Below are 13,908 nucleotides of genomic sequence, written 5' to 3'. Positions count from 1 at the left end.
AGAGATCCACCTGCCTCTGCCTCCCAAGTGCTGGGATTAAAGGCGTGCGCCACCACCGCCCGGCTGGTGTGGAATTTCTTAAACTCTCTAAATCAATTCTGCCCCTGAGCCCTATAGGGGTTATTAATGGATTTCTTAAACACTGTGGTGTTTTTCAATGTTAGCTTAGGCTATCCATTCACACTGCTGCTCACTTTCTCTTTACTTTTTCTCCAGCGGTAACATTGATGTCTACCTTCTAACTAGCAACCTTCCCAGAGGCTCCTGGGAGATGCTAGTGTGTGTGAACATTTGCAAAATTAAGAGTTCAGATGAAAGTTCCAGAATACAGACTATTTTCTAATTCTCTTTCCAGTCAAATGCTTCTCAATGCCTAAGTTAGAGCTAAGCACCAATTCTGAAATTTAAAACTGTGTTACCCTTTAATATCACTGTTCATAGAAAGATTTATGTACAATCAAATGCTATTTCTTTCCTTTTATGCAAAGTCCATAATAGAGTAATGGAAGAAAAGGGCAGAGCTAGAGTAGAGGGTGAGGGACAATTGAGAACCTAACATAGCAAAAGCAAGTAAAACAAAGACTACCCTGAATGCCCAGTCATGCCCAATCACCCTGTTGTTTATGTGGGTACACTTGTAATCAATGAGTGCCTGACATTCTAAAGAGCTCTTTATTTACATGGCTGAGCATACAAACTTGTTCCTGTAACTGTGGTGATCCTAAAGGCTTACTGGAAATAGGGACAATGTACAATATGACTTTCCTCTTTCTGATGAAATCAAGGGGAAGGCAAGGAAACCAGCACATTGCCAAGATGACTTCCTGTAGAGTGATGCTCTGCTCCAACTCTTAACAAAATGTATTCTGTTGCATTACACTGAGCCTGGACATGAATTCTATTGAAACAGCAATGTTTTAGTATCATTACAAACAAGAAGGCATGGAGATCAACCTCCTCTGGCCAGCAATCTGATTTGATGTCAGAACATAATAGGTCTTTGGGATCTTGCTCTTGAACTCCAAATAGGTGGAAGTGGTATAAGTTAGTTCTCCGTTGGAATATTCTCCTCTACCTAAGATCTGCTCTTTGGTAAAAGACCATTAAGCATTTATATATTCACTCATTTAATGCAGAAACCTTATCAACTCTCAGTTTTATACTAAACTCAGTACACAGTATCTGTCAGAGAATGTGACATCAGGAAACCCCATACAGTACTAAGCCTGTATGTGGGCTCTGTGCTCCATCTTCTTGCTTTTCATGGGACACTGAGGTTGGAGATGAGATGGATGAGGGGCCATTTATCAGAGAGGAAGGAGCAATCACAAGAGCAAGCCAGTCTTTGGAAAGAGTGTGAGGCTCTGTCCCTGGAAGGCTGAGAAATAGTGTTTATGGCCATGAATTCCAATTCAATAGCAACAGCACTGCAGGAAGTATTGATCTGGCAAAAGCTGGAGGCCTTCCAGCAAGTTTGAGCCATCCTCTCACAGGTGCCCATATGCAATTGACTTTACCAACTCCTTGCTTCAATGGAGCAAGCATGAGCTCAGTAAAGACAGCTCTCCAATTAGCCTTTAGTCAGAGATCAAGTAAGAGGTTGGAGGAAAAGACATGTTCCAGGGCTTAGAAAAAAGGGAAAAGTTGGATACTAAATGTTTTCCTCTGGGGCTCTACTACTGAACTCCTAGGTCTATTTCAAAGACATAATTATCAACCCAGACAAGCTATTTCTAAGGGACCCCTGTTTCATTTAAGATAGCCATATTTGTTATGCTATAAGAAGATAGATGAGATTAGGATTTTTTCAGCTTTGTTGGAGCAAACAAAAATATTACTTGGATTTTCTTCTGATATGAATTCAAAAGATTTTTATCCTAGATAATGATTTTTGTACTGATAGAAATGATGAGAGTATTTATAACAATATTCCATTTTGATTGCTATAGATCCTGCATATTATCTTAAAAAGCCAATGGGGAGACATACTTTTATAGACACACAGGTGAAAAGTCTTCAATAGATTTATTGTATTTTCACAGCTCTGAGTTAAATAAATGGTCTGGTGTTTGAAAAACTCAAATTTGATCACATATTGCATTTAGTGTAAGAAGATGGACCTGTGGCCTAGCCTAACAAGACCACGTAAGGCCATTCTCCTCTTTGAATGTCTGTGATCTATATGTCCTAACCTGTGAGCCCTCTTTAGCCTAAATACCATGGGCAGCCAAATGTAGAATCAGAAATACAACCCCCTCTCCCTAACTGTCTAAGATCCCCTCACTCAATGTTGAGAGTCCCTTACCCAATCTTGAGAGCTCTTTCTAGCCAAACAGCCATATATAACCTGGCTAAGCAGGACCACATAAAGCAACCCTTTTATTGCACAATTTGTGACACTTGCCCTTCCCTAGAGCCCCCATCCATCTCAACCATCACTTATAATCTTGCAAGGATCTCTTCCTTCCACCCTGGAATGCCTCTGCCCCTTCACATGCTTCTAGAGCTCTCAAACTAATTTTCCACAAGTGATCTAGGCTGTCGGGGCTTGATAATGAACCTCCTTAGCCCCCACCTCTTTCTACCCCATCTAGTCTCCCCTAGTCGCTCCAGTCTGCTGCTTACCTCTAGACTTTACTCCAGTGGGCTGAAAACACATTGCAACAGAAAGAACTAAGGACATGACGTCAGATGTATGGATCTTGCCAGTAAAACACAAGCAATATGAAAAGCCAAGACTATAAGTCTGCTCCCCACAAGGCAACAAATGCTATAGTAATGGCCTCCAAGAAGAATGAAACTCAAGACAGAATTCAAAGCAACAATTACAATGGAGTTCAAAGAATTTAAAGAGGACATGAATAAGCAGGCTGAATGAATTGAGAGAGGACACAAAGTAAACGGTTCGAAATCCAAGAATATACACATGGCCAAATGAGAAGGGAAAAACAATTCAGAATACAAAAATAGAATTAAATAAGGAGAAATACTGAAAGAAACTCGACATGCAATGAAAATTCCAATTAGCCAAATAAAGCTCGGTAAGAGCACCACCAGCAGAAGGGATCACGGGGAAGACAGAGTGTGAGGGCCTGAAAAGAGCACAGAAGAGCGAGACAGGCTCAGAGAAACAACCACTCCTGGATGGACTGACATCACTCCATAAGAGAGAAGCCACACCTAGAACTGCACACACAGTAGAGAACACACAGCTAAGGAGGCTTAGGTCCTAATGGAGAGCCTTCGACTCTGCTTAGCTGCATTGCCTTGCCATCTAACTTTCCTATAAATGCCTGTGTTTGTACTCACAACCGAAGTCCACTCTTCTCTTAGAAGAGTACCCTTTCTTTGCAGTGAACGAAGTTAAATACAGAGATGCAAGGCTGTCCAAGGTGCTGAAATGAAGAAACGCTGAGGGCTCGGCCTTAAAGGAGACATTAATACCACTCAAATGAGGGACAAGAAACATTTTGCAAGGGGTGAGGAAAGAAGGGAAGAGTTTGACAGTAAGTGAAAGGCCTGCGAAGCACCATCTCCTAAACAAGAGTCTGTCATGGTAATTACAAACTCAGCAGCTGGGCTGTCTGGCATGGGACCCACATAAGTCAGTTGACGTAACTGTCAACCATGGAGAGGGAAGGGACCGTGCCATATACTAATGAACTTTTGGCACCTAACATATTCTGAGACACAGAGAGACATAATACTCAGCTGTGTATCCATTGAAGCATGCCCACCAGGCTCTAATGGATAGTCCTAAGACAGTCACACAGAGGACCCTAGTGCAGTTTTGTGGAATACAGAAGAATACAAAAACTTGTAACTATGGGACAGAGATTTGTGAAGAAGAGAAGGGTTCAGAGGGAGATGAGAGTACCAAGGTTGTATTATATATAAGTTGGCAAAGAGCAAAATGAAAACAAGAAGAAGAATGGAATTCTAAGGGTGCCTGCCATCCCTTGTGCAGATACAAGGGTATTGAACAGAAAAGAAACAGATGTGAGAGTGACTTGTCATTTGAGCACGTGGTAGATTTGAAGAAAGACCGTTGGGAGATGCCACTTGCACACAGAAGCTTCTCTGAAGAACTACTTGCAGATTAGACTCTCATTTCCTGTGTGTGGCTGGCCCCCACAGCACAACCACTACCTGTGTGGACCTGACTGGGGCATTAGTGCACAAGGGAGATACTCAGATAGCTACCGCCCCAATGAGCAGTGGATCTTCTGAATGGCTGGGGTTGTTTGGGTCTTAATAGAGAGGCTGCAGAAGACTCCCATAGGAGCCAGAGGCATGCAAACAGACAGCTGCAAGTTCTATCCTGACACTGGTGGTTTATGAATCTCTGAGCTCCATCTTTTTGAATCTTAAAATAGTTCATAACTGAAGGTGTTTGAATAAATAACATATTCTTCTGTACACAAAGAAAGGAAGCAATATGATAGATAAAAGTGGCAGGGTTTCTTTCTCAGAGAGAAAATAATGTAGACAGCTTAAGCTGTCTGAATGAAAAGAACAGAGGCCCCACTGCAGTAGACTTGGAGAAACCTCCATCCTCAGGGGTAGGAGATCAATAACAGGACTATCCTAACCTGTTCCTGGGGTGGAAGATGTGGCAAACTTGATGGGGAATTTGTTGAGAATCTTAACATAGGTTATTACTTAATTCTTCCTTGTGGGGGCAGAGCAGTTGACAATAAGAAAAGGTTAGCTTTGAAAATTATCTCCATTATTACTATTGTTTTAGATGTAATCATTCTTTCAGATTTAAGAGAGAATGTTCTCTCTCTCTCTCTCTCTCTCTCTCTCTCTCTCTCTCTCTCTCTCTCTCTCTCTCTCTTAATAAGCTTCACAGTTCAGTGCTTTAACACAGACACAGGACTCTCTGTCACCTAGTGATGGAAATCCGATAACACAGAGAGAGGGAAAGAGCTTGCTGGAGAGAAGAGCTAAACAAATTAATCCTTGATCTCTCAAAAGAGATCAGAGTGAGCTCCAGGATGGTTCTGGTGTCACTACCAGCCTGCCTCTGTGCTTGCCTTCCTCCTAGAGTATTTCAGGGTGTGTAAGGCACTTTCACAGCAAAGCTTTGCTTTCTCTAGAATATTCCCCTACCCATATCTTTTTCAAAAGAATATTAAAATGTGTGTGTTTACATGTATATGCTGGCACAGGGCACACACATGAAGGTCAGTAGACAACTTTCTCATCTTTGCTGAGGCAGGATCTCTCTTGTTCCTACTGCCATGCTGCATGCATGATGTAGGTTAGCCAGCCTGAGAGCTACTTGGAGATTTTCCTGTCTCTACCTCCTGCTCACTACAAGAGTACAGGGTTTATAGATAGATGCCAGAGTGCCCATGTTTGCATGGGTCTAAGGGTTGAACTCTGGTCATCAGGCTTGTGTGGCTTGCACTTGTGCAGACTAAACCACCTCAGAGGTCTCTTTTTATCATTGGCACATGGTCTTACTGAGGCTGACCTGAAATTCACTATGTAGCCCCAGCTGATCACAAACTCACTCTCCTCTGCTGCTCAACTATTATGATTACAGGTTTGTGCTAGTAAACTCAGCTTTGCCCTTACCAATGTCAACAACCAGCAAAACCTCTTTTCTTCCATGGAATCTCCTATCATTTTTGAGAAAAGCAAAACAAACAAACAAACAGAAAACAAACAAAAAAATCCTCCAAGTCAACTAGAATCATCTCTAATATCTCTGTCTCTGTCTTTTAAAAACATCTTTTTAAAGATTCTTTGTGAATTTCACATCATGTACCCCAATCCTACTCATCTCCCCATCCCTTATCTATGCTCTACCGTTGTAACCTTCCCCCACCCAGAAGAAAACAAACAAGAAGATGTCCCACACTATGGAAGATGTGGTATATCACAGCGTGTCCCATAGTATACTCTTTTGCCCAAAATGTTTCCTTTGCAAATGTTCATTGCACTGGGTCATTTGTCTGGTTTGAGGCATGTGGCTTCTGCTACACTATCAGTACTGGATCCTCACTGGGACTCCCCTCAGGTATCCTGTTGTTGCCTTGTGCTGTGGAGATCTTGCAGCTATGGTTCCGGATGACCAGCCCCTGCACACACTCCAGTAATTCATACCTAGGATAGATCTTGGGGTGGGCCAGCTCAAAGACCTGAATCTGGGTCTTGGTAGCTGTGTTAGTCAGCAGGACAGCTCTCCCATTTAAACCATCAGTGCCAGCTGGTGAGGAGTGAGGCTAGCTCACTTGCTCTCCTGCTGTTAGGGCCAGCCCTCCTGGGATCATACTCTAGAGGTCAGCTTACATATGTCCCTCCCACCTGGTCCTTCCAGTTCTACTGTGCAGATAACATACAGAACCTCTTATGAGTACCTAACAGACCAAAAGTGGAGCAAGCTAAACTGTTCTCATGCCCTTGGTGCCAGCTAGGATGACCAGGCAAGGGGTGTGGCTGGTTCTTGTGAGTGATGCAGTGGGTCAGAGGCAGGGCCAACTCTGCACAGTCATCAGACATCAACACTGCTCCAGGAGGCAGCCCATACCAGGGATGTCCCCATAGCTTCTGGTTGTAACAGACCCCTCCTGCTGTAGGGCGAAAGACCCAGACGTGGCACCAGGAAGCAGCAGGGGCCAGGACTTTACCATGGCCTCAAGTGGCCTGAGGCTGTTTCTCAGTTCCCCCTGCTCTCCAGTTCTGCCCTTCTTCACTGTGTATACACCATTCTGCTTCTTTTTGTCCATATGTTACCAGGAAGGGGTCATCTTGGACATGTTCTGCCTGCCCAAGCCTAATAGTACTAGTCTAGGGTCATTTCTGGGGTGTGCTCTGCCTACCCAGGCCCTGTGGTAGCAAGTGGGGGTTTTGTTTTTACTAAAAGCTAAACTTAATGCCCCAGCTTCTTTGATGGACTTCTGCAATTAGTAGCTTATGATGGAATCAGCTAGAGAGTGAGTCTGTCTCTGCCTTTTTGATCCCTAAATCCTCACACTCAATATAAACCTAATACTGTCTACTTCATATAAAGAATAACTCATAGTTCTTTATAGCTAGAAGCTGGAGCACAGGAGTATTTCTATAGAAGATAGTCTTACTTGGGATATACTTAACACTTACAGGTGACCGGGTCCTACATATAATTCAAGATTGTCAAATATTTTGATGAGATTTTTTTTCTCCAAGAATGTTCCAGTCCATTCCTTCAGGAATCCTGATGGTCAGACCTTTTTTGCATATATTTGTGGTAAGCTAATGTACAGCATATGAGGAAAAAATGGACAAGCAGAGCACTGCAGTCCTAAAATCACCTGTAGTTAAAGCCTAAGTTTAGTGGTTCAAGAAAGGCAGGAGGAGAGCAAATGGGCTGAAAAGAAAAGATGGAGATTTCTAGAATCCTAGCAAGTGTCCGAATGGCAAGTGTTCTTTTTTCTTTTAATGTTTCTATGACCAAGGCTCAGAAAACTACATTAATGCTTCTCACTGCCTTTCCACTATTCCCACCCAGTCCTTTTCTGATGAATGTTTGTGTTACCTGTCATTCATTTATTCAATAAACACTATGTGAATGCTTATTAATTGCTAGGATGAAGGGTGGGGATAGCTGCTATCAAAACAGAGCCACTCCCTCAGTGGAATGCATGTGCAGGAGAACAAGCAGACAATACACTCACAAGTAAACATATCTGTTACTGTCAGCGGCTGGCAACTGTGATGAAAAGACAGAAAATACAAGAAAATAGAGAAAGATTTAGGGACCATTTAGATTCAATAGTCAAGGAAGCATTTTAAAGCAGGTAATGTTTGCCCAAAGATTGATACATGATGACACTCGTATGCCTGGAGCGAACTAGCTTTCCTTTGTTTAGTAGACCTAAGGGAAGAAAGAGTAAGATTTTATTTGTCTGCAGCTCAGTTGGTTGAATCCCTCTTCTACTCTCTCATATGCCACCAGTTAGATCTTACAAGACAGTTCAATTTTTTCTCATCTCTTTCTAGTTTTCATCATTTGTAAAATAAGGAATTGGACTACTGTCTCTTATGGCCCATCTGACAGTAACAATAACCAATGTCACCATTTTCCACCCACCCTTTCCTATCTCAGAAAGAACTGATGACCTACCCAGCAGCAGAGTACAAGGGTCCTACACACATGAGACTGAGGACAGATTCCCAGAGACTCTGTTCCCTATTTGATGACATCAAGGTACCATGCCTTATAGTGAAACTTCTTCCAGGAGCAATTGGCTTGGTCAGTATGCATTTTTGAATGCAATGATACTTGTGTAAATCTCAGGTGGGGAGTTGGCTCTATGACTTTTGCTTGGTCCATCTCCAAAGAGGTCCCAACAAGACCAAACAGTGCTTAATTTCACTAGAGACACACATACCCTGAGTGGAATCAAGTTTAAGCAAGAGAATTATAATGAAAAGATGCCAGATTTAGACATTCTGTCCTAGACTTTCATCCTAGTTTCTCTTCTTGTTCAGAGTATAATCTTGGACCACAATTAAAAGTAGCCATTGTTCCGTGGCTCTATGTGCTAGGGCAGAGTGATAACTCATAATCTACTATAAGGACTGAGAAGTTCTTCTATCATGTTGCTGCTGTACAAATACAGGTTGAGACTTGAAGAGCATAAGTAACTTGCTATGAAGATGTCAAAATAGGAATATTTGAATTTAGATTAATTAGGGTTTTCTAGAGGAACAGAACTTATAGAATGAATCTATCTATATCTATATCTATATATAAAATAGGCAGATAGACAGACAGACAGACAGAGAGTTAGGAGAGAGTGTATGGGGGTGGGGCTCACAGACTGTGATCAGGTCAGTCCAACAATGACTATCAATGGGAGGTCAAAAAAATCTAGTACATGTTCAGTCCACAAGGCTGAATGTCTCTCTCAGCTGGTCTTCAGGACACAGCTCTCTGTGCTAGGGTCTGAAGAAGAAGACTCTAATGCCAGTGAAGGAATAGACTTGCCAAAGAGGGTGAGAGCAAGCAGGCAAAGAGCAGGAGCATCCTTCTCATATGTCCTTTATATGAGCTCCCAGCAGAACACATGGCCCAGATTTTACATTTATATTCCCACCTCAAAAGGTCCAGATTAAAAGTGGGTCTTTCCACTTCAAATGACTTAATTTAAAAAACAAAACAAAACAAAACCCTTGCAGGTCAAGCCACTTGGGTTTTATTTTGCTCCAAATGTTATCAAGTTGACAACCAAAAAGCAGTCATCATACTAAGTAACTGCAAATTGAAGGTTTTAGTTACAAACCATCTAAAACTCAGTTAATTTCCTCAATGCTCTGTTTCCCCATTGTAAACTGAGTACATATAGCTACCTGGAGTATGTGAAGGATATGATCTGGAGAATGGTGAACTGTTAGCCGACACAGAGGCAGTTCATTTTGCCCTGCTCTCTCAACCACTGCCTGCAGTATCTTTGGAGCCAGGAGGAAGCACCCTTACCTCTCAAACAAAAGCTGCCAAGACTCTGGGCAGGAGCTAGTGAGTGAGCAGCAGGCAGTCAGCTCAGCAATTTTTGAGATTTTTTTAATGTCTCTAAATACAGTCAGTAGGAAGCTGTGAATTATCTATATAAAGAGGAACTTTGAGACGAATTATCAGAAAGGGTTGATCACCCTCGATCCTCAGCTATCCCTGAGTATAAATGATTATAAAAATTCTGCAGTGTTCTGCACTTGTGGAGGCCAAGTTAATGAGGCATTACTGTATCTATCTGTCAGATTATGCTAAGCCTTTTAAATAACATAATTTCTATTCATTGCAGGGTAGCTTAAAAAGATGCAACGGACAAGGAGTTCCTTTCATCTTAATGGAGAACTGGCATCTTCAATTAGAAAGTATTTAAACTATGCTAAAACATATGTTCTGAAAGTACAAGGAAAAGAAGGAATTTAAGTGAGGTTAGTATTATCTGAATGTCAGACTGAAAGAAAAATAGCAAACTGGTCATTTGGCTTATCATGAAAATTGCTTGTAAGGCCAAATTTGAAATTTCTATGTTGATGGTCACATGAGTGGGCGGTTTCTTTCTGACCTCTGAGCTGCTCTCATCCTCCATGGCTTATTAGTCTGAATATTAAGGAGACTGACTTACATGGCCCCATCTGTGTTTGTACAAAAGGACACAGCCAGTGAGGATGTCAGTGGGCCAGCATTTATCATGTACCCGTGGCCTGAGCATGATTCAGCCTGAGGTTCCCAGTAAGTACCTTTGTAAGATGTATATACGCACACATACTCAGAAGAGCTAAACGTGTGTGTGTGTGTGTGTGTGTGTGTGCAACACAGAGATACATGTGGTGGTGGTACTGGGGAACTGGATATAAACTGATATAATTACTTTCCTACTTTGTCATGCCAAGACCCTTCCTAAGGGTCAAAAGCAATGGTTTTTCCGTAAGCCAGGCAGAGCAACCAAGCTTTTTAGAGGATGTCTGGCTTTCTAAAGTTGTTTCTCAGAAGTATAAATATAAGTTTACTGACCAATGCTGATTGTAAGGGTTGGTTAATGGTATTGCTTTCCTTATCTTTTCCAATTAAGAATTCCCAGAGGAATTCTTTTGATATAAGTCAAAATTGTGTTTGTAAGTTCAGAGTGCTTGTAAACCCATACAGTTAAGAGCAAGGGCTCTGAAATCAAATGCACTTGAGCTCACATACTGCTTCAGAAAGTATCAGAGGAGAATGGCTATAGGGCAGGGAACTCTGGATAAAGCCTGCTTACTAGCATTATAAGCTTGGAAAAGTATATGTACCCACTTTGCCTCAGTTTCCTGATCAGAGAGACAAAGAAAGAAGTGTGCTTGCGAGGAACACTGGATCTATAGTAAGCTATTGGTAAATGCTATTTATTGTTCTATAAAGTAAGAGAGATGACCCAGGTCCTCTTTGTAAGATTGTTTCAAGGTTCAAAGGAGACAATGTGCAAAAACTGCTTCCCATAATGCCTACACAGTATAATGATCGGGAGATGGGGAGCTATTACTATCAAAGACCAGAGTAACCAAAAATGCATCATAGTACGTCTGCTCAGATAGCTTTTCTGTAGACATCAATGCACTCAGTTCTCTATCTACTACCTAATAGCTGCAGACGGCTCAGAAAATTGCATAACATCTAAGGTTCTCTGTTTCCTGGGCTATAAAATATGAAAGCCAGATGATCAAAGGCCATTTTAGCTCTAAAATGCCTGGATTTTGAATCCTCAGTTTTACAATTGTGTTAAGAGAAAGGAACAAAAACCAAAAACGCCAAAAGAAAAGAAAAACGAAAAAGAAAGAAACTAAAACAAAATGAAAAACTTCACCATGTCCATCAGTCCATTGTAACATCCTGTTCTAGAAACATGTGCAATCTAAACGATTAACTAAACAAAGGGAGGAGAGTGAGCTTGCAAAGATATAGGAAGGTTAGTCCAATAAGTGATTACCTGGATTTTATCTGGGAAATAGATGAGCTAAAAACAGGCTGAGAGGGAACAGTGTTATATCAAGCTGTTGAAGAGTCCCTTGATGGCGAGCAGTTCTTACAGCCAGGAATAGAAACCAGAAAAGCATCAGCTCTGTCGAGTGTCCAAGTCATCAAACTTATGGCTGACTATAGCTCACTGCTTTAACTTCCTTGTTTCATGTATGTTCATACAGATGCAGTGATCTGGCAATGTGAGGGTGAGGGAGCATGGAGCCCCCAGACCCCTGGAAAGCCTGGGTAAAGATAGTCTAAAGTGATGTCCCCTATGTTTTACTTGTAAATTTTTGAGAGGAAGTCATATAAAACCACAGCTTAAACTGATGTCTCCCCAAAGCAGACTTTGTGAGAAAGTTCCTTATTCCTAGAATTTTTAGTTACTTCTACTAATAATAATCAGTAAGGCAAATGACAGTTTAGTTTAAGGTCTTTCAACTATAAGATCCTGATTTACTTTTTATTTTTCATTTTTTTTAGTTTTTGGCTTTTGAGACTGGATTTCTCCTGAATCCCAGGAGAGCCTAGGACTTTATAGCCCAAAATGACCTTGAACATCTTGATTCTCCTGCCTACACCTCTCAAGTGCTTGGATCACATGCTTGTGCCACCATGCCTAACTCTGGATCATCACTAACATTATGATAACCCCTTATTCTTAGTAAACCAGGAATTTCTTATTAACAATGTTTTTATGTGGTGCTGCTCTTCCCCTCCTGCTCTGTAGTTGAGACATTGAACCATAAAACTCCCTTTGCTCTAAGTAGCCACCAGATCTTCACTCATTCAACTGTGCTAGTTATTTTTTCTTAATCAGAAAAAAAGACTTTTCTCTCTTGTTCATTTACTTAGCATCTCCAATCCATATAATTAGCAGCTCAGACTGCATCCAGCATCCCTGGCTGGGGTTAAGAATGCCCACTGTGAGCTCCCGTGGCCTCTTATACTTAGTCTTTCAGAGCATCTACTAAGATACACTGTAATGCTTTATTTAATTGTTGGTCTTCTAACTTGATTGCAAACTCCATTATAAAAGGTGCCAGATCTTACTCATTGTTGTCTTCTGGTGCTCAGCTTGCAGACCAGCACACAGGAAGTACTCAGAAGCATATCATTTCATTGAGTAATATCGCATTATAGTGTAGTGCCATCTGTAAAGATGAGTAAATGGAGGGATACTGGATGCAGGTTTATGTTATATGTTGCATATCACAGTCGGTATCATTATGGAGGGTCAAAAAGGTATGGTGGAAAATGCAATTGCTTAAACCTTTGGATTTTTCTAGCCCTATCTCTGGACAAAGAATATGATGTAGAGTAACTCATTAAACTCTCTTGATCATGTAAGAGGCATTGACTGGAATGATAAAGTGAAATGAAGCATGTTAATAGAACATCATAGATAATATATCAATGCTAGCTATCCACGTATGTATACTAATGTCCTTCAAGTAGGGCAAATTCATCTTTGACAGATATTTAACATATCTCACTTTCTAGTTTACTTTTTATTTTTTTAATATTGAGTCTCATGAAATTTCTTATATCTTTTTACTAAAGGAATTTTCAAGTACGATTTATCCCAGAAGAATGTCCAAACAAAGAAAGAAGCTATAAAACTGAAAAAGATATCATCACAAGTAATGACAATGATCAAGACAAAGGAATCAAGGGCTGGGACATGGTGGTCCTTCAGGATATGGGACTTCTCAGTCCTTATAATTCATGCTTTTTCATAGAGAGCCAAAAAACTAGTGTCTGTCCTATTCTAACAATACTTACCAGTGTCTAAGAACCAAATCAACTGACTTCTGGGAAAATATATGTTATATAAAAGTAGGAGCAAGGATAATAAAAATACTTCACTTGAGCATTGTTTCATACAGTCATTACACACCAATCCTTACTGTAGACTTTACTGGACAAGAATGCTTTTCTGAAACCCCTGGCTGTATTGTGTAACTATTCACATCCTCTTATATGATGTGTTTCCTATGTAGGGTAAAGAGAGCCTCATAAGTCTTATGATGCTAAGGAAACTTAGTGAGTCCAAGGAGTTCATAAAACTTACAAGGCTGATGAGTCTCCTTCCCAAAGTTATATAAACAATTGCTGGGTCTGAGTGTGGCATTTACAGGAGCTGCCTGCATCTGGAACAGGGAGCTTCAAGGATACAGTTTACATGAGTCATCTATCATTTATTTTAAGATAATTTTTTTGTGCCAGGCAGTGGTAGCACATGCCTTTAATCCCAGCACTTGGGAGGCAGAGGCAGGTGGATTTCTGAATTTGAGGCCAGCCTAGTCTACAGAGTGAGTTCCAGGATAGCCAGGGCTATACAGAGAAACCCTGTCTGGAAAAACCAAACAAAAATAAATAAATAAAAGATAATTTTTTGTGATTCATCTGGCTTG

The 13,908-nt window shown here is 41.0% G+C and overlaps 1 long non-coding RNA gene across 1 annotated transcript in view; it reads left to right on the top strand.

The window, feature by feature from the left end:
- LOC116073189 overlaps positions 1-13,364 on the top strand; it is a 30,747-nt gene extending 17,383 nt beyond the window's left edge. The window contains exons 2-4 of the long non-coding RNA XR_004111710.1: positions 8,099-8,245; positions 9,795-9,930; positions 13,055-13,364. This is a non-coding gene — a long non-coding RNA (uncharacterized LOC116073189). The remainder of the gene's footprint in view (positions 1-8,098; positions 8,246-9,794; positions 9,931-13,054) is intronic.
- Positions 13,365-13,908: the final 544 nt, after the last annotated feature.

The sequence above is a fragment of the Mastomys coucha genome, unplaced genomic scaffold (assembly GCF_008632895.1).
Source record: "Mastomys coucha isolate ucsf_1 unplaced genomic scaffold, UCSF_Mcou_1 pScaffold23, whole genome shotgun sequence".
NCBI classification, from domain to species: domain Eukaryota; kingdom Metazoa; phylum Chordata; class Mammalia; order Rodentia; family Muridae; genus Mastomys; species Mastomys coucha.
This window is presented reverse-complemented; position numbering and strand designations above follow the sequence as displayed.